This window comes from Schistocerca americana, chromosome 7 (genome assembly GCF_021461395.2).
Source record: "Schistocerca americana isolate TAMUIC-IGC-003095 chromosome 7, iqSchAmer2.1, whole genome shotgun sequence".
Taxonomy (NCBI): domain Eukaryota; kingdom Metazoa; phylum Arthropoda; class Insecta; order Orthoptera; family Acrididae; genus Schistocerca; species Schistocerca americana.
This window is the reverse complement of record NC_060125.1, coordinates 81,305,422-81,327,580: the sequence shown is the minus strand read 5'-3', so window position 1 is coordinate 81,327,580 and position 22,159 is coordinate 81,305,422. Positions and strand designations below refer to the sequence as shown.

The 22,159-nt window shown below is 44.7% G+C and overlaps 1 protein-coding gene and 1 non-coding gene across 2 annotated transcripts in view; one reads left to right on the top strand and one right to left on the bottom strand.

Moving 5' to 3' along the window:
- Positions 1 to 22,159, top strand: part of LOC124622729 (semaphorin-2A-like) — a 906,824-nt gene that overhangs the window by 14,558 nt on the left and 870,107 nt on the right. The window lies entirely within an intron of this gene.
- On the bottom strand, positions 5,450 to 5,524 carry Trnat-ugu. Its single transcript has one exon. It is a non-coding gene; the product is annotated as a tRNA-Thr (tRNA).

Genomic DNA, 22,159 nt, shown 5'->3' with positions numbered 1-22,159 from the left:
TTTAAAATATGTGTCTCAGAATTCTGTCCTTGCTTCTGAGTAGTTGCTTCTAGTAACTGATGTTTGTGGCACTGCCATTGAAGGCAGTCGTCCAAGGTCCGGTGTGTCTCCACCGTGTCTTGGGTCGGATCTCTGCGTGTGCTGACTTGCAAAGGGACACGGAATGAAACAGTCTGCCCCGTCGTGATCTCGGCCATTAACCGCGATCTGTGTCTAAGTAGCGCCACCCGCCGGTCTTGCGGCGAATGCCGGAGGACCTGGAGGGAGGCGCGGCGCCCGCTGGCTGCCCGCCTGAAGTTGTGACTGTGGCTTGCCTTTGGAGTGCAGCGTCATCTGCGGTCTGTATAATTACTACCGACTCCCCATCAATGGTGCTCCGGATTACGTGCTTAAACAGAGGGAGCTGCGTTTCACAGCATATCTGTTCGGAAATCCGTGCTGGTTTTCATATAACAGTCATTTATTCAGCAAAGACGTCGTAATGCGTGACCGTAAAACGTATTCCTTAATATTAAACACATCAAAAAAGTTTTGCGTCGCCTCGGTTCCAAGAGTTCCGGAACCTGTGCAGATAATTGGAGTAGAGATAAACATAAACATCAGTTCTGCCCTTGCTCATGAAAACAACACACTGCGTGTTGCACCACCATACAGCGAGATCTTCAGAGGTGGTAGTCCAGATTGCTGTACATACCGTTACCTCTAATACCCAGAAGCACGTCCCCTTGTACTGATGCATGCCTGTATCCGCCGTGGCATACTATCCACAATTTCATCAAAGCACTGTTGGTCCAGATTGCCCCACTCCCCAACGGCAATTCGGCGTGGATCCCCCAGAGAGGTTGGTGCGTCATGTCGCCCATAAACAGCCCTTTTCAATCTATTCCGGGCCTGTTCCATTGGGTTCATGTCTGGAGAACATGCTGGCCACTCTAGTCGAGCGATGTCCTTATCCTGAAGGAAGTCATTCACAAGATGTGCACGATGGTGGCGCGAGTTGTGGTCCATGAGGACGAATGCCTCGCCAATATGCTGCCGATATGGTTGCACTGTTGGACGGAGGATGGCATTCACGTATCGTACAGCCCTTACGGCGCCTTCCATGATCACCAGCGGCGTACGTCGGCCCCACATAATGCCACCTCAAAACAGCAGGGAACTTCCACCTTACTGCACGCTAAGGCGTTCGGCCTTACCAGGTTGCCTTCAAACACGTCTCCGACGATTGTCTTGTTGAAGGCATATGCGACTCATATCACCGAAGAGAACGTGATGCCAGTCCTGAGCGGTGCATTCGGCATGTTGTTGGGGCCATCTCTACCACGCTGTATGGTGTGGTTGGAAAGATGGACCTCTCCATGGACGTCGGGATTGTAGTTCCGCATCATGCAGTCTATTGCGCCCAGTTTGAGTCGTAAAACGACGTCCTGTGGCCGCACGGAAAGCATTATTCAGCATGGTGGCGTTGCTGTCAGGGTTCCTCCGAGCCATAATCCGTAGGTAGCGGTCATCCAGTGCAGTAGTAGCCCTTGGGCGGCCTGAACGAGGCATGTCATCGACAGGTCCTGTCTCTCTGTATCTCCTCCATGTCCGACCAACCTCGCTTTGGTTCACTCCGAGACGTTTGGACACTTCCCTTGTTGAGAGTCTTTCTTGGCACAAAGCAGACGCAGTCGAACTACGGTATTGACCGTCTAGGCATGGTTGAACTACAGACAACACGAGCCGTGTACCTTCTTCCTGGTGGAATGACTGGAACTGATCAACTGTCGGACCCCCTCCGTCTAATAGTCGCTGCTCATGCATGGCTGTTTACATCTGGGGGCGGGTTTAGTGACATCTCTGAACAGTCAAAGGGACTGTGTTTGTGATACAGTATCCACAGTCAACGTCTACCTTCAGGAGTTCAGGTAACGGGGGTGACGCCGGCAGCTGTGAGCGGTTCTAGGCGCTTCAGTCCAGAACCGCGCTGCTGCTACGGTCGCAGGTTCGAATCCTGCCTCGGACATGGATGTGTGTAATGTCCTTAGGTTAGTTAGCTTTAAGTAGTTCTAAGTCTAGCGGACTCATGACCTCAGATGTTAAGTCCCATAGTGCTTAGAGCCATTTGAAGTGATGCAACACTTTTTTTGATGTGTGTGTGCAACAAACTGACGTCAGCGACACAGGTCTATAGTTTTGCAAAAGTGATCGACGACTCCTCTTTAAATGTCAATCACCTGCGTTTTTTCCCAATCGCTATGTACCTTCGTTGCCGCAGCGATCGGCGACAAACTGCCATTAGAAGGGCAGCTAGTTCTTTCTCGCAATCTCTGTACCATCACGCAGATATCTTATCTGCTCAAGATGCCTTTCCACTGTTGAGCAACATATGTCGATTTTCTATTCCGCAATCATTTATCTCAGTAACTGCTATAATGGCCTTAATTCGATGATTGAAAGCTGGAATCATTTTATGGTCTTCCACAGAGAAACAATTCAGTATTTCCGGCTTACCTCTTTTATATTATATTTCGGTTTCAATACTTTCACTGAGCGATTTAATAGATGATTTTAATGAATTTAAAGACTTTACGTAAGGCCAATACCTCTTATGAGCAACAGTCATATAGATTACGAAATATGCTTTTGAATCCTTTAATAGCTCTTTGCATTACTCTCCTTATGCTTATTTTGACTTCATTCGGCTTTTAATTGTCAAATATGTGTAGACTTCACTTAAATCTGTGGTGAATCTCACTCTGCCTTCGTAGCAATTTCTTAACACGGCTATTCAGTCGCTGAGCGTCTGTTCCACACCCTAAAACTTTGCTAGGTACATACTGATCGAAAGTGTTTTGAACGATACTTTAGAGTTTGTTCGATTTCTGCTGCACATCTCTGATCTCAGAGCTGAATATTTGATTTTCAGATCCATCCAATTTTCATCCTGTGACTTTCTAAGCAGAATTATTTTTCAACTATCAGAGATACTGCACATGCTTAGCTGTCTATGCATAACTTTTGATCGCATGACTCTCTTATCCTCAGCTACAAGTTGACGTCTCCCCCCCCCCCCCTCCCCCCCATTACAATAGCATTAACTCCATTTCAGACGAACTGAATAAAAAAAGAAAACGAGCTGGAACGTCACCATAGAAGTAGCAATTTAAACGAAATATCTTAACACCTTGGACGCTGATTTAAGTGGGCGAATCACTAACTGGCTGCTTGTTCATACGAAGAGTGCGTGCTGTGTCTATGAACACACTGTGGCAGCCGTCGACATGTGAGATGACGACCTGACAGGCAAGCCGACTTGTTGAGAATTATGTGGCAGGTTGACGGCAACAACCGAAACATCGGACGTATCCCATGGTAAATACCGTCTCGTTAGTGGCCCGTACTAAACGTGGTTCTCAGCAGTGCAACGCTGTGGGCCATACTATGTTGCTGGGGAATTTTTCAACAGGGACTACGCTGCCCATTGTGAAATATTAGTCTAATGCAGTGCTCGGCAAACCCATTAATAAACAGAGCCGACAATCAACGATACGACGATTTAATATTCTTTTGAAAGCCCAATTTTGTAGACTTACGCTATATAGGCAGGTACATTGCAGTTAAATTAACTAAGGTATTGTCAAGCTGATCTTCGCTAAAAATGTCTTTGTTCGTTAAGGAGGACACCTCCCAGCTCTCTCATTCGCACTCGTCTTGTATACTTGACTTTACCACCTCAATACACCTCTCTCAATACTCGACACTTTATCCTATTTCACATCTTTCACTCCACAACGCTCCTTAAAATTATCTTGATGAGCTCAACTTAATGTTTTAAGTCTTATTTTTACTACAGGTATGCCGAATAACATTTGAAATAATTCTTAATAATGTTATTGTTTACTGATAAAAAATTAAATTGTGAGGTATCCACAAAATTAAATTATGACAATGATTGTCAAACACTAATATGAAAAATGGCCTTGCACCTCCTTGAAAGTTACATTAAGTCAAGTTTGTATGTTATTGTTATTAATTATAGTCAGCATTCCAAGATCAGTAGCAAGACGTCTCAGTTTACAGTGGACTGATACTGAAAAACGAGTGTGCTCATGGATATATATACCCGAATAAGGGAAGAACAGCAAATGATACTTTTTTCAAATGATTATATGAGTCAGAAATACTTTCCAGGTGTTAAAAATCTATATGTTTTCCGTCTCCAGGTCATTCAATGCAGACCACTCGCGCTGTGAATAATGTTCACGTTTGTTTCCCTCCAATTGTTCTGTATCAGCACAAAGACGCTCAGATTTTGAGCTCCACAGTTCTTCGTTTTTTAAAACCAGCAATTGCATTTGAAAGTTACCATCATCAGTAATAAATGGAGAAACATTTAACTCTGCTCAGACTTTTTTTAACGAAGGCAAACAGTGGTCTGTTGTTACAGAATTCCTAAAACACGTTGAGAAAAGCTTCCCTCATATTAAAGAACGTCGTTTTGAAATGCCAAATGTCAATATGGTAATTATTTTCTTGTGGATGTATCAACAGGCATGAACAATAAATCAACTTTTCTTTTTCGGAATCTTTATCAAAATGGATATTTTGTTTCCAAATGTAATAAATTCGTCTAACATACAACGAAATTGTGTTTCCTTTCCCTCGTAGTCTACGATTAGGCTGGTATAGATGATACGTAAACATGAAATAAATTTTTTGGACGGATCGTCCCTCAGTTCTGGACAGTTATCACCTTCCTCAAGAAGAAGTGCTTCAGTTTCTGACCGCAAGGAAGAGAAGCATTTAAAACTGTCCCTTCTAGATAACCAAGCATGTTATGCAGCAGATCTGTGTATACGCTCTACATTTCAAGTAAATGTTCTCTAAATTTGTCATGATTAAGAGCTTTACAGCGGATTTGGTAATCTTAATCACTAATTCCACGACTTTGCATATCTCTTCTGGAAACGACTTAACACTATAAAAGATACGATGGTAAGTATGTAGCTCGTGATCACTTTTTTCTTTCAAAATAACAACAAACCCGTTTCGTACGCCAGTCGTACTTTTCGGACCCTCTGTTGAAATTGAGACTATTTGATCGAGTGGAATATGATGCTTTTAAATGCACACAGTTATACCATATACTACATTTTATTCATCTGAAAAGGATTCCAACGTGATTATGGACGCACGATGGGAATTAATTGACTTTGAATGCAGAATGATATGTGAAGCTATACGTACGGGACATTCCATCCCCGTCTGTAGTGCTTCTCCTGGGCTCGTGACCATATCGGCTGTACCCTAGACAACTGGAAAACCGGTGGTAATATCTAATGGTAGGATTCGAGAGTGGCGAAGTCCCCACGAAGCGATGGACTCATGTGAAATGATAATTAATTCAAGACCCTAAGCCGTCGACAGGCGTTGACATACATCAACTGGGACAGTTGAAAATGCGTGCCCCGACCGGGACTCGAACCCGGGATCTCCTGCTTACATGGCAGACGCTCTATCCATCTGAGCCACCGCGGGCACAGAGGACAGTGCGACTGCAGGGATTTATCTCTTGCACGCTCCCCGTGAGACCCACATTCCCAACTTCTGTGCTGGATGCACACTAATTGCCCGAACTCTTACGGGACCCGGTTAGATTGTCTGCGGCGAGTAATGAGTGTAATGGGCAGGGGCGCTACGAATGTAGTGTGTGGACATTAAGATGGGAATGTGGGTCTCACGGGGAGCGTGCAACGGATAATCCCTGCACTCCTCTGTGCCCTCGGTGGCTGTTTCAAAATGGTTCAAATGGCTCTGAGCACTATGGGACTTAACAGCTGAGGTCATCAGTCCCCTAGAACTTAGAACTACTTAAAGCTAACTAACCTAAGGACATCACACACATCCATGCCCGAGGCAGGATTCGAACCTGCGACCGTAGCGGTCGTGCGGTTCCAGACTAAAGCGCCTAGAACTGGTCGGCCATCGAAGGCTGAGATGGATAGAGCGTCAGCCATGGAAGCAGGAGATCGCCGGTTCGAGTCCCGGTTGGGGCACACATTTTCAACTGTGCCCGTTGATATATATCAACACCTGTCGACAGCTTAGGGTCTTGATTTAATTATCATTTCATTCTAAGAGAGCTGCCTGGTCACCGATGGTATCTGCTGTTTTGGACATGTCCGAAAGAATAGGTACCATCTTCATATGAACCCAAGTTGTCATCAAGGGTACGTGCAAGATGGCGGTGGCTCCATAATGGTGTGCGCTGTGTTTACATAGAATGGACTGGATCCTCAGGTCCAACTGAACCGATCGTTGACTGGAAATGGTTATGTACGGCTAGTTGCAGACCACCTGCAGCCATTCGCGGACTTTATGTTCCCAAACAGCGATGGAGTATTTATGGATGACAATGCGCGATGTTACCGGGCCGCAATTGATGGCTATATGTATGAAGAACACTATGGACAATTCGAGAGAATGATCTGGCCACCAAGATCGTCCTTCTTGAATCCCATCGAACATTTGGGGGACGTAATGGAGAGATCAGTTCGTGCACAAAATCCAGCAACGGCAACACTTTCGCTATTATGGAGGGCTATAGAGGCAGCATGGCTCCATATTTCTGTACGGGACTTCCAAAGACTTGTTGAGCCTACGCGACGTCGAGTTACTGCACTACGCCGGGTAAAAGGAGGTAGGAGGTCCATCTTGATAGTAGCAGCAATCTCATAATTTTTATCACCTCACTGTATGTCACAAAACTCGTCAACCGCCATTGATACAGCTAAAGCCAATTTAGGATCTTCGACTGGATGGTTAATTATATTAAAAGACATTCTGTCTGTTCTACATTTCACAGTTCTAGCAGACAGTGGTACCTCTTAAATTTTTTTGTTTTGTAATCCGACTTTGTTCTTAAAATCCTAAAATAGCTCATCGGATGCACTCAAAAAGCACCTTTTTCTATATTTACCGTCTATAAATGGTTTTCAGCTCGTAGTAATCTCTTGAAGAACTGCAAAACTTCCAATATTAACATTGTTGGAACATTGTACCCAGCAACTGAGCGTAAAACCTGATTTTATTGGGTCTTCTGAATTGTCAACTGCTATTTTCCTTGCATCGCCAAGAGGATATTTAGTACTAAATGACTCGTGTTTCGTTGTAAAGTGACCGTTCAGATTAGATTTTTTTTATTATGAACCAATTTTTGCTGAGAAATAAGACAGGGCGGAAGGCCATTCAAGGTTTCAATAAATGCGAATGTTCGTTTTTCTTTGCTTCTTGTTTATAGCCATGCCAAACAGGGCATTAAAAAAAGTTTCATTTTATAGTAATAAAGCAACCAACAAAAAATAATAGCAATTCTTGAACTGATGGCAAACGTACTTGTAGGTATGCTATGTGACAAAAAGTATCAGGACACCCCCAGATACATATGCTTTTCGTATTAGGTGCACTGTGCTGCCACCTGTTGCCAGGTACTCCATATCAGCGACCTCAGTAGTCATTAGACATCGTGAGAGAGCAGAATGGGGCGCTCCGTGGAGCTCATGAACTTCGAACGTGGTCAGGTGATTTGTGTCACTTGTGTCATACATCTGTAGGCGAGATTTCCACATTCCTAAACATCCCTAGGTCCACAGTTCCCGATGTGATAGTGGAATGGAAACGTGAAGGGACACGCACAGCACAAAAGCGTATAGGCCGACTTCGTCTGTTGACTGACAGAGACCGCCGACAGTTGATGAAGGTCGTAATGTGTAATAGGCGGACATCTGTTGAGGCCATCACACAGGAATTCGAAACTGCATCAGGATCCACTGCACGTACTATGAGAGTGAGGCGGGAGGTGAGAAAACTTGGATTTCACGATCGAGCGGCTGCTTATAAGCCACACATCACGCCGGTAAATGCCAAACGACATCTCACTTGGTGTAAGGAACGTAAACATTGGACGATTGAACATTGGAAAAACGTTGTGTGCAGTGACGAATCACGGAGCACAATGTGGCGATCCGATGGCAGGGTGTGGGTATGGCGAATGCCCGGCGAACGTCATCTGCCAGCGTGTGTAGCGCCAACAGTAAAATTCGGAGGCAGTGGTGTTATGGCGTAGTCGACTTTTTCATGGAGGGGCTTGCACCCCTTGTTGTTTTGCGTGGCAATATCACAGCACAGGCGTACCTACACTAATGTTTTAAGCTCCTTCTAGTTTCCCACTGTTGAAGAGCAATTCGGGGATGTCGATTGCATCTTTCGACACAATCGAGCACCTGTTCATAATGTACGCCCTATGGCGTAGTGGTTACACGACAATAACATTCCTATAATGGACTGGCCTGCACAGATCCTGACCTGAGTCCTACAGAACACCTTTGGGATGTTTTGGAAAGCCGACGTCGTGCCAGGCCTCACCGACCGACATCGATACCTCTCCTCAGTGCAGGAATCCGTGAAGAATGGACTGCCATTACCCACATGATTGAACGTATGCCTGCGAGAGTGGAAGCCATCATCAAGGCTAAGGGTGGTCCAATACCATACTGATTTCCAGCATTACCGGCGGAGGGCGCCACGAACTTATCTGTCATTTTCAGCCAGGTGTCCGGATACTTTTGATCCTATAGTGTACTTTCGTCGCTCGCGCGCGATTTGCGAACGCTGATAGCACGAACCACTGCGCACTGAGACCGGCGACTGACTGCATCACTCAACTCGTGCATGAATCGCGTACAGGTTGACTCTGACTTAAGCGCAGAACTGTAGCGAGCGTCTTTTGTGCCGAAATCTTGTAAGGGAGGCAAAGAGCTTCGTAGACAGGCATATGGAATTGGCAACTGCAGTTCCATTCTTTCGCGCATGGCCACATGTGGTATTATGCGCAAGAGCCACACTCAAATGGCCAAGGCCCGCTTGCAGATCGAGAGCCGCAATTTGACGATCACTGGTCTAAAGTTCGTACGTAAGCGTTTGTCGCTAGTGTCAATTTAATTAACATCCTTTTGGAAGTATTGTCTCGTCGTTTTATAAAAATGTCTGTAATCCATACATATTATAAAAATGTTTGTGTGTGTACGTGTGTGTGTGTTCCTTGTACATCATCTCCTAATCCGCTGGAGCGATTTCAACCAAACTTGGTACACATATCCTTTACTGTCAGGCAACAGTCACTGTGAGGATAAGAGCCATCAAACTAAAACAGTTTAGCAAGTAAGGCGTTATAGGCAGTGAGACCTGCGTGTAAAACTGACGCATCATACATGACGTTTAAATGTATTACTTCTTTGCTTCTAACTACCGGGTGATCAAAAAGTCAGTATAAATTTGAAAACTTAATAAACCACGGAATAATGTAGATAGAGAGGTAAAAATTGACCGACATGCTTGGAATGACAAAACGAAGTATTATTAGACGCGTGAAAGATCTCTTGCGCGCGTCGTTTGGTGATGATCGTGTGCTCAGCCGCTACTTTCGTAATGCTTGGCCTCCCAGGTCCCCAGACCTCAGTCCGTGCGATTACTGGCTTTGCGGTTACCTGAAGTCGGAAGTGTATCGTGATCGACCGACATCTCTAGGGATGCTGAAAGACAACATCCGACGCCAGTGCCTCGCCATAACTCCGGACATGCTTTACAGTGCTGTTCACAATATTATTCCTCGACTACAGCTATTGTTGAGGAATGATGGTGGACATATTGAGCATTTCCTGTAAAGAACATCATCTTTGCTTTGTCTTACTTTGTTATGCTAATTATTGCTATTCTGATCAGATGAAGCGCCATCTGTCGGACATTTTTTGAACGTTTGTATCCTTTTTTTGTGGTTCTAATAAAACCCCATGTCATTCCAAGCATGTGTGTCAGTTTGTACCTCTCTGTCTACATTATTTCGTGATTTATTCAGTTTTCAAATTTATACTGACTTTGTGATCACCCGGTATATTTGCGGCATACTTAGCAGACAGTATCCACACATGCCACTGAATGTACCTACACAATTACACCATTGTCCAACGTACTGTTCAAGAGGCATGACGTCATAAACACTGATAAGGACGAAAAACTGCCACATCACGCATGAAATACTAATACATTTATCCTTTACAACTAAAACACACGTACAGTCGAGTCAGATTAAGGAAATCCTTGACACATAGCAGCGCTTTCGACAGCTTTTAATTGCGAATCGCCAACGACTGTAGGCGAAATTAGTAGCTGTTTATAGAGCCATGAGGATGCGTTGCAATACAGATGTTTACAAAATGTCGTTATATACATGTGAATTATCTGCACAGAAAGGATCACGTTTCCTAATTTACTCACACAGTTTTATATCACGCATATTTCTTTGCAGGACTGTTTCATAATTTCAAGGACGTTTTCACGAATACATAGAAACTGAAACCGCAAAGCCAGTAATCGCACGGACTGAGGTCTGGGGACCTGGGAGGCCAAGCATGACGAAAGTAGCGGCTGAGCACACGATCATCACCAAACGACGCGCGCAAGAGATCTTTCACGCGTCTAACAATACTTCGTTTTGTCATTCCAAACATGTCGGTTTGTTGTAGAATTTTAGAACATGTTTTTTGCTCGAGTATCATGTCGTTTTTGGAAACCCAGAATCTACTATGTAGGAATCAACATGGATTCCGGAAACAGCGATCGTGTGAGACCCAACTCGCTTTATTTGTTCATGAGACCCAGAAAATATTAGATACAGGCTCCCAGGTAGATGCTATTTTTCTTGACTTCCGGAAGGCGTTCGATACAGTTCCGCACTGTCGCCTGATAAACAAAGTAAGAGCCTACGGAATATCAGACCAGCTGTGTGGCTGGATTGAACAGTTTTTAGCAAACAGAACACAGCATGTTGTTATCAATGGAGAGACGTCTACAGACGTTAAAGTAACCTCTGGCGTGCCACAGGGGAGTGTTATGGGACCATTGCTTTTCACAATATATATAAATGACCTAGTAGATAGTGTCGGAAGTTCCATGCGGTTTTTCGCGGATGATGCTGTAGTATACAGAGAAGTTGCAGCATTAGAAAATTGTAGCGAAATGCAGGAAGATCTGCTGCGGATAGGCACTTGGTGCAGGGAGTGGCAACTGTCCCTTAACACAGACAAATGTAATGTATTGCGAATACATAGAAAGAAGGATCCTGTATTGTATGATTATATGATAGCGGAACAAACACTGGTAGCAGTTACTTCTGTAAAATATCTGGGAGTATGCGTGCGGAACGATTTGAAGTGGAATGATCATATTAAATTAATTGTTGGTAAGGCGGGTACCGGGTTGAGATTCATTGGGAGAGTCCTTAGAAAATGTAGTCCATCAACAAAGGCGGTGGCTTACAAAACACTCGTTCGACCTATACTTGAGTATTGCTCATTAGTGTGGGATCCGTACCAGATCGGTTTGACGGAGGAGATAGAGAAGATCCAAAGAAGAGCGGCGCGTTTCGTCACAGGGTTATTTGGTAACCGTGATAGCGTTACGGAGATGTTTAATAAACTCAAGTGGCAGAATCTGCAAGAGAGGCGCTCTGCATCGCGGTGTAGCTTGCTCGCCAGGTTTCGAGAGGGTGCGTTTCTGGATGAGGTATCGAATATATTGCTTCCCCCTACTTATACCTCCCGAGGAGATCACGAATGTAAAATTAGAGAGAGTCGAGCGCGCACGGAGGCTTTCAGACAGTCGTTCTTCCCGCGAACCATACGCGACTGGAACAGGAAAGGGAGGTAATGACAGTGGCATAAAGTGCCCTCCGCCACACACCGTTGGGTGGCTTGCGGAGAATAAATGTAGATGTAGATGTAGAAATTTTTTCGATACTTCACTACAAAACAGTTTATTTTTTCTTTCTAATAGAAAACTGGTAAAACGAGCACTGGGACAATGCCTGGTTTGTCGGCTAGTACTAATTAATAGTAATAAATACCATAAATTTCCTTGAGAAGGAGAAGCTTCTGTCCACTAATCAACACGGTTTTTGAAAGCATTGCTCATGCCATTTTCTCACATGAGACCCTGCGAACCATAGACGGAGGGCAACAGACGGATTCCATATTCCTAGATTTCCTTAAAGAGTTTGACACGGTGCCACGCTGCTGGCTTTTAACGAAGGTACGAACATACGGAATAGGTTCTTACACATGTGAGTGGCTCGACAAATAAATGTCGCGTGACTGGGGCCTCCCGTCGGGTAGACCGTTCGCCGGGTGCAAGCTTTGGATTTGACGGTACTTCGGCGACTTGCGCGACGATGGGGATAAAATGATGATGATTAGGACAACACAACACCCAGTCCCTGAGCAGAGAAAATCTCCGACCCTGCCGGAAATCGAACCCGGGCCCTTAGACTTCTTAAGTAATAGAACCCAATATGTTGTCTTCAATGTCGAGTGTTCATCAGAGACAAGGGTATCCTCCGCAGTGCCTAGGGAAGTGTGATAGGACCGCTATCATTTTCTATGTACATAAATGATCTGGCTGATGATGCTGTGGTGAATGGGAAAGTATCGTCGTTGAGTGTCTGTAGAAGGATACTAGATGACTTAGACAAAATTTCTAGTTAGTGTGATGAACGACAGCTACCTCTAAACGTAGAAACATGTAAGTTAATGCAGATAAGTGGGAAAAACAAACCCATAATGTTCGAGTACAGCTCTAGTAGTATCCTGCTTAACACAGTCTCGTTGTTTAAATTTAGGGCGTAACGTTGCAAAGTACTATAAAATGGAATAAACATGTAAGGATTGTAGTAGGGAAGGCGCATAATCGACTTTGGTTTACTGGGAGAATTTTAGGAAAGTATGGTTTGTCTGTAAAGGAGGCCACAAATAGGACACTAGTGCGACTAATTGTTAAGTACTACTCAAGTGTTTGGGATCTCCACCAAGTGGGATTAAAGTAAGATACCGAAGCAGTTCAGAGACGGACTCCTGGATATGTTACCGGGGTAGCTTCAATCAATACGCGGCTATTACGGAGACGGACTCCTGGATATGTTACCGGGGTAGCTTCAATCAATACGTGGCTATTACGGAGACACTTCGGGAACTAAAATGGGTATCAACTGAGGGAAGGCGACGTTCTTTTCGAGAGGCACTATTGAGAAAATTTAGGGAGTCAGAATTTGAGGCTGACCGCCGTCAAGGTACATTTCGCGTAAGGAGGAAGAAGATAAGGTTAGAGGAAGTAGGGCTCTTACGCTGTGATACAGGTAGTCGTTTTTCCCTCGCTGTGATCGCGAGTGGAACAGGAAAGAAACTGCTAGTAGCGATACAGGATACCGTCCGCTACTCACCATATTGTGGCTTGTGGTGAATATGCACTGATGAACCAAAACATAACGAGCACATGCTTTATAGCTTGTTTGTTCGTCTACCGAACGAAATACATCACTGGTTATCACTGATCCGAAAATTTTTTCGTGGGTTTGTGAGTGCATGTGGCATTAAATGTCTACGCACAGGTCAAGTAAGTCGCGTAAATAACGGACCGCTGATTTGCATTTGCGATGATGGCGCCGATAGCGACTCAGATGGCTTCCATAGGATTTAAATGGTTCAAATGGCTCTGAGCACTATGGGACTCAACTGCTGAGGTCATTAGTCCCCTAGAACTTAGAAGTAGCTAAACATAACTAACCTAAGGACATCACACACATCCACGCCCGAGGCAGGATTCGTACCGGCGACCGTAGCGGTCTTGCGGTTCCTGACTGCGGCGCCTAGAACCGCACGGCCACTTCGGCCGGCTCCATAGGATTTACATCAGGCGAATATGATCGCCGAGACATCAACGTGAGTGCGCTATAATGCTCCTCAAACCCTAGTAGCACGGTTCCGAGACATGGACAGTTATACTGTTGAAAGATATCGCCGTCGGGGAAGACATCAAGCCTGAAGGAATGCAAGTGGCCCACAGCTGTCAGCCAGTCTTAGCTTATTACCACAGGTCCCATGCAAGCGCAGGAAAATAAGTCTCATAGCATTATAGCCTACTGCTACCATCAACCTGCGTCCTTGCAGCGCTGCACGTTTAGGGCCGCCGTTCACCTCGCTGACTGCGTCAGTGGAGACGACCGCCGACCTAGTGTAGCAAAAATGTGATTCGCTCGAAGAACCGACACGCTTCCATCGATCGACGGTCGAATCCCGATGGTCCCGTGACCACTGCAGTCGTAATTGACTATGTTGATAGGTCAACATGTGAACACTTTGGAGTGGTCTGCTGCGGAGCTCCATGTTCAAAAGTGTACGACGAACGGTGTGCTCTGAAACACTTGTGCATGCACCAGCATTGTGCTCCTTCGGCAGAGACGCCACAGATCACCACCTACCCAACTTTACTGAGCAGACAAGCCTCAGAACATCACGTTCTGTGAAGAGTCGTGGACATCCAACCATTTAGCGCCTGGTGGTAGTTTCACCGTCCGTCTGCTTCTTTCTTTAGATGCACACAACAGTAGCACGTGAACATTCGATCAGCTTCGATGTTTTCAAGACACTCATTCACAGACTCTGTGCAAAGATGGTCTTATCTTCCGAAATGCCTTCACAAAAGAAGACGAAGTAAATATTCCAGAATTCGAACAGCTGTCAACATGAGTAACGTAAAAGTAAATAGCCTCGGAGTAGTGAAGCAACTTACATCACTTAATGAAAGCACATCTTCTCGTCCGGACTGTATACCAATTAGGTTCCTTTCCGAGTATGCTGATGCATTAGCTCCATTCTTAACAATCATATACAACCGTTCGCTCGACAAAGATCCGTACCCAAAGACTGGGATGTTGCACAGCTCACACCAATATTCAAGAAACGTAGTAGGAGTGATCCACTAAATTACAGGCCCATATCATTAACGTCGATATGCACCAGGATTTTAGAACATATATTGTGTTCGAAAATTATGAATTACCTCGAAGGAAACGGTCTATTGACACGTAGTCAACATGGGTTTAGAAAACATCGTTCCTGTGAAACAAAACTGGCTCTTTATTCACAAGAGGTGCTGAGTGCTATTGACAAGGGATTTCAGATCGATTCCGTATTTCTGGATTTCCCGAAGGCTTTTGACACTACCACACAAGCGTCTCATAGTGAAATTGGGTGCTTATGGAATATCATTTCAGTTATGTGTCTGGATTTGCGATTTCCTGTCAGAGAGGTCACAGTTCGTAGTAATTGACGGAAAGTCACCGAGTAAAACAGAAGTGATTTCAGGCGTTCCCCAAGGTAGTGTTATAGGCCATTTGCTGTTCCTTATCTATATAAACGATTTGGGAGACAATCTGAGCAGGAGTGTTCGGTTGTTTGCAGATGAAGCTGTCGTTTATCGACTAATAAAGTCATCAGAAGATCAAAACGAACTGCAAAACGATTTACAAAAATATGTGAATGGTGCAAAAAGTGGCAGTTGACCGTAAATAACGAAAAGTGTGAGTTCATCCACATGAGTGCTAAAAGGAACACGTTAAGCTTCGGTTACACGATAAATCAGTCTAATCTAAAACCGTAAAATACCTAGGAATTATGAACAACTGAAAATGGAAAGAACACACAGAAAATGTTGTGGGGAAGGCTAACCAAAGGCTGCGTTTTATTGACAGGACACTTAGAAAATGTAACAGACCAACTAAGGAGACTGCCTACACTACGCTTGTCCGTCCTCTTTTAGAATACTGGTGAGCGGTGTGGGATCCTTACCAGATGGGACTGACGGAGTACATCGAAAAAGTTCAAAGAAAGGCAGCACGTTTTCTATTATCGCGAAATATGGGAGAGAGTGTCACAGATATGATACAGGATTTGGGCTGGACATCATTAAAAGAAAGGCGTTTTTCGTTGCGACGGAGACTCCTCACGGAATTACAATCACCAATTTTCTCCTCGGAATGCGAAAATATTTTGTTGACACCGACCTACATAAGGAGGAACGATCACCATGATAAAGTAAGGGACATCAGAGCTCGTACGGCAAGGTATAGGTGGTCATTCTTTCCGCGCGCTATACGAGATTGGAATAATAGAGAATTTGAAGGTGGTTCGATGAACCCTCTGCCAGGCACTTAAATGTGATTTGCAGAGTGTCCATGTAGATGGTCGCTTATCTCAACACATTTTCCCATTTCCAATCCATATCTTTACTAGGGTGACGCCTGTCCGTGTCCGCTCCGCTTACATACTTTTGTTACTGCGTAAGGTGGCTGCAGCGCCATCAAGAGGCATCCAACGTCGCAGTGGGCAGTGTCATAATTTTTTGTTTATCAGTGTATGTAGATTTAAACGTACGTGTGGATGTAGATGTAATATAACCGAAGCCTCGAACCTAATACTGCGGCCTTCGTCAGGCTGTAAGTGGACACTTACTCTATACACTGTTGAAAACTGAAACTGCAAACAGGAACGATAGCAGGCGGAATTTTACTTACTGTACCTATACAGTGTAGTAGTAAGAACATCTGACACTCGACTCCTTTTCACGTTTGTCAGACGCCAGCAAAAACACCCTGTGAGTGCGTTAGCGTCTCTAGAATCAGTGACTGGGGTTAGGAGTGGACCCTTATTCTAGGACAGAGCATATTGGTGTTACGCTGTACACGATTTCTTTCATTGCAGACATATTGTCAAAGAAGTATACGAATTTACATAGAGTGTGCCATGCCAATCTCAGGACAGTTGCCGAGATAAAGCATTACGTCCTGTTTATCCGAAATAACGCTGAACACAACAATATCAAATTTAAATAAAAGGTTCTCTACAAAATTATTCTTACTACTACGCCGTAAAGTTGGCCAATATTATGACAAATCACGCGATTCCGGTTCTAAGTTCGGTACTATTTAGGATGACAATCAAGTTTATGCAGGATGGTTAGTTTTTGTGACAAGATGAGCAAAAGATTACTGAAGGGTGCTCGAGTTCACAGAGGATGCAAGCTGGTGAACCAACAGGTTTATGCTTCTGCTAGCGGCATTTACCTTAGCTGTGATGAGCTGTCGGCTGCTGGGCTGCTCTCGCCCTCTGAAGATACTATAAATAAAGCTAATCAAAATGTTTGCTGATTTGATCAGCAGAAACTGTCCTAAGTTTCTCATTAGGCGAGAAAACATGCACTCATCCCTAGTCTGGAAATATGGTGATATACACATGCATAGATGGAGCAGCATGTACACTACAATGCCCTCTCGGTTCTCGCAAGAACAATTAACTGCGTGGTTGTTTCGCTTCTCCACTGTTGGAGCTCAACGACTCTTCAGCTAATTTCTAGCTGAACGTCAGTCGAAGAGAATGCAGCATTCACACAAAATTCCTCTTTGGCGTCGTACAGAGCGTGGTGCGGCCTGTTCGACACTTGACGCTTGTTTCAGAGGAGAGACCAAGAAGTTTTTGGGCTTGTGTCCTTCGTAGCAAACTTTCCCCCACCTGTGTCTTTTCGTGTTTCACGTCATGGCTTTTTCACTACAATGGGAGCATTCCTTTCATCTTGTGGAAACTATCTCTGTCAAATGCAAAGGGCCTACTTTCGAACTGTATCGAAATGTCGCCCCTTTCTACTCCTTCAGAGATTATTTCAGCCAATTGGACATTTTGTGTCCACTCCTGACGCCTAAAAGCTACATGCGTACATCATGAGCGCACCACTATCATTTCACGTGATCAACTGCGTCACTGGTCTCTTTGTATCCATCTGGAAATTCCCCACCAAGTTTTCTAAAGAATTTCTCTGTAACAACTAGCGCTGGCCCACTGCCTTCTTTCCTCAATGTATCGCCCGGTGCGTTCGTTGTCCCTTTCGCTACGGGTCACCAAACCCGTTTTTTAGAAGTGTTCCATTGTATTCGGGCCATGACGGCGCAACTCGCATCTGCCCCCAAACTAAAGCGTTTCCTCCTGCGGGTTTCTTCACCTTTTCCTCATTGACATGCAGGATTTGGGTTCGGTGTGTTAATACAGTCGAATCGAGTGTCATCCCTTTGCATTACATGCTCTACATTTCAATAGGCAAATCTGCTCATTATTGGCGAAGTATGTCAGGTGACATATTCATCTACTTGTTACAACATATAAAATCTCTCATGTAAGGTGCGCAATTGACATTCATTCAAGCTGCCACCTTACAAACAGATGATAAAAATTGTAGATGATGTGGTAATAAACAGGGTGCGAAATTTAGAATGCATTGCTGCCATCTCTGGTAGCAACAATCGCTCAAGCGCCGTTGTGCAGCGAGTGAAATGCACTTGGGTGGCAGGTGTTACTATGGCATACCGCACTGCTTCAGCTCTGGGCCAAAGCTCGTCAGTTGTAGTGGCTGGCGAATGGTGGTGAGCCAACCTGTCGGCATCCCATGTTCACATGTATTCAATGTGTAACTGATCAGGAGAGATATAGAAATCTTTACTGAGTCACGTCGATACAGTACGAGCAACAGGTGGTCTTGCATTATTTTGTTCAACGATAACGTCACGAAGTCCTCCAAAATACGCTACAGTCACTGGCAATCACCCGTAGGAAATGAAACAGGTGCTGTCCAAATTATCGGCAACTTGAGCTAGACGTGATCGTTTTGAAACAATAGTATCTTACACCGTCACACCAGATGTGTGCATCCACGCACCGGCGCTACATCATGATGCTGTAAACAACAATGGGATTTGACTAGAGGGCGACTTGGAGCAACTCCTGAATCCTGGGCTGACGTTTGGTGCATCACAGGTGGCGCGCGTATTTCTGTTGCGGCGTCAAGGGAAATGGCAACAATGTTCGCTGTGCTGAAAATTCACGATGCTCCAGCATCTGTCAGTTTTGCAGTAAACAAGCCTGCTTCTGTAATGAAAGGGTGGACTTTGGTGTTCAGTTGTGCATAGCAAAGCAGACAAGAAGTCTGTTGTCCCGGGAGCTAAAGCATAGGGCTGTTGAAAATGTGGATTACCACCTGAGGCCACTGAAACCATATTCCCATAATAGTTGTGTGGTCCCGAGCAAAGCACACAGCAAAAATCGCCGGAGGCTCGATAGGCTGTAGTCCCGTCGCCGTTGAAATACGACGTTTCTCCTCTTCAGACAAGGCACAACATGAGCTCCTGACAAACTGCCTACATTTAAATGCGATTTCTGAATGAGATGTGTAATCTTTTACTGTGTCAGGATATAGATGTGATTTCCGCCACCTACTTCATGCAGTTGCGTGTCCAAGGCCGCAGTATATTTCATGTCAGTTTGAAGTTTGTTGCATGCACCGTCTGCGTTGTTGCAACTTAATGGGCAGCAGCATATTATCCCGTTACACGTGTCGAAACGACGCCAGTGGAATGAATTCTAACTCTGTAGTGGAATGTGCGCTGATCGAAAACTTCTTGGCAGATTAAAACTTCGGCTTATGCGGGTAAGTGTGGTAGAGCATTTTCCCACAGAAGGGGCAGGTCCCATCTTAAAGTCACTGTCCAGCACACAGTTTTAAGGTGACGTTTATGGCTTCATGGTATTGGCAGAAACGCTGTACAGAGAAATGTGGCCAGCCAACAGGTTACCTTGTCATACTATAGTTTGCTAGTTGTGGCACAAGACGTTGAGCTGAGTGTCATATTGCTCCTCCCCCATGTAGGCATTCAGAAGCACTTTCCAGTCTTGAAATTTAACTTCCTTTTTCTTCGAATGCGATATTTAGGTCCACAGGACAAGCACACTAGTCTGCTGGCTCATGTCGACCTCCAGGCCTTGCAGTCGCGACCTCAACTTGCTACTCAATTACCCTAAGCAGCTCACTTGGCCCCATTCCACTCCTCCCACCAAGAGGAAATTCTTGGCAGTACCCAGAAGTAAAGACAGGTTCTCCACAGGGCACTCAGACTCGTTGACCACTCAGGTATGGAAGCGCACGGTGGTAGCGTACAAGCACAGTGAAATTTTCACGACCTTGTGCACTTTTCTCTTGTATAGTCTTCTGCATAAACGTCATTTATTCTGCTTATGGTCGATCGTGGAGAGTTGGTAACAGAATGAAGTCTTTTCGATTTTCAAGCTCTGTCAACTCGACTGAAATTCTTGAGCTGTCTGTGCTATCGTGTATCAATGCCACTGTACCAATCGTGGTACAGTGGCATTGCGCAGTTGGCAATGGAATTGCAAGCTTCCGTCCAATACCAATAGCAGTCGTGCAGTGATGCGTGCCCACTGAGCCACACCTCGAGCAGCTCTGGACTGCGAGCGCCCCCTCCAGCCGGAATATATAACAGCAGGTGGCAGCTGCTCGCCCCATTAACGCTCGGAGGCACTGTGCTATAACATCTTCGTTTGTGCTTCATCTTTATGACGTCAGCAGCTGGACTCCCTATTTCTTGTTCCATGATTTGTAATGAGTCTCTGTACTTTTGAAGAAACACAAGTAAGTAAATCTTCTGTTTGCTGCATCACTTTTTCACTAACCATCTCTGCTCCTGTCCAGCTTTCCTATGATGACAGTTGACATACTACTCTGTAGCCCGCCTCTCCTCACCGTTGGATACGAAGTCGTACAAAACATCTTCGATTACTCTCTCCATCATGTAATGGTTCTTTATTTACGTGACCATTACGGCACTCCAACCCCAGTTCTCGATACCGGTAATATCGTACTACTTTTCTGCGAAGTAACAGACATATTGCCGGCCGTGGTGGCCGAGCGGTTCTAGGGGCTATAGTCTGGAAACGTGCGCCCGCTACGGTCGCAGGTTCGAATCCTGCCTCGGGCATGGATGTTTGTGATGTCCTTAGGTTAGTTAGGTTTAAGTAGTTGTAAGTTCTAGGGGACTGATGCCCTCAGAAGTTAAGTCCCATAGTACTCAGAGCCATTTGAACCATTTTGAACAGACGTATTCTTGTGACAATATTCACATTTGGTTTTGTTAATGTATAGGTACTCCGATCTATCGGTTTATTACAGTGATATGGTTCTTGTGTGAATTCATTTCCGCGAGACTGTCATAATCTTTGATTTACTTGTAACCGTTTTGGCGCGAATGCGCACAGAGCAGTCTTTATTTCACTTTGCAGAAGTTAAGTTGTTATTTCGCTTTGTAAAAGAACAGTCAAGTCCTGTGTTTGGTTAAAGTGGAAATTAAATATATGATTCAAAACTGTTTTCTTGATGATGTGACAATTATGGAGAAGTGTATGCGAATTTTCAAGAAGTTTAATAAAAATGTGAATCGTGAACACCAAGTCAAAAATTATTCCTACGATACCATTGTTCTGATCTGGGAATTTTTGATCATTAACAATTTCCTGAAAACGCATTTGGTAGGTCTTCATATATCGCTAAAATACAGATCTGGACCTTCTAGCAGTCAAAGTGGAATCACCCTAGAATCAACAAGATGAGCCATAACAACTTCGACGAAATCTACGTGGGAATCCATTCAGGGTTAAGTGCCAAAATTAATGACTTTTTTACAGTGACTTCATTATTTACATTCTGACGATACCATCTACAGTCAATAACTTAATTGTTGTCCGATAAAGCGAACATATGCTGTGTGAGCAACATTATTAATCTGATTTCTAACCTACTTTGCATGTGGTGGTATTGTTAGAATCATCATTGGGAATGAGAGCCACTAATTGCCAGGGCTGGTATTCTTTCGCTTTTATAGGCTCAACTGCAGTATCTGGCACCAATTAGAGTGGGCTAAAATGATGTGTGCATGGAACGTGTGTTGGGCAGCTCAAAGCAGTTCTGGCCAGCCACGGGACTGGAGCCTACGAGAAGTATTGGCCCTGTAACGAACTTTTGACGTCACACTAGTCGTCTTGTCCGCCACCGCGTACGCTCATCCCTGGGCAGGGCCAACAGGAAATCGAAATGTAATTGAAAAGGTACCGTGTGACAGCGAGAGTTTGCATGAATTTCAACACACAGAGAATAATTATTTCAACTAGTCTGACATAGTTACTCGCTTCCTGCCAGAGACGGCTGCTGGCACTCGCAAGAACTACAGTGTCGTGTGCTGTGAAGTACACAGCACGGTCTGTCTCTCTCGTAACGTTCGCGAGGGAACGAGCGACGTCAGATGACGTGAGGGGCCGACACCACGTATGAAACTACCTCTTCCGCCTCCCTACAAGCGTCAAGCATCCGTCTTTGCTGTCTTTCGATATCTAAATCC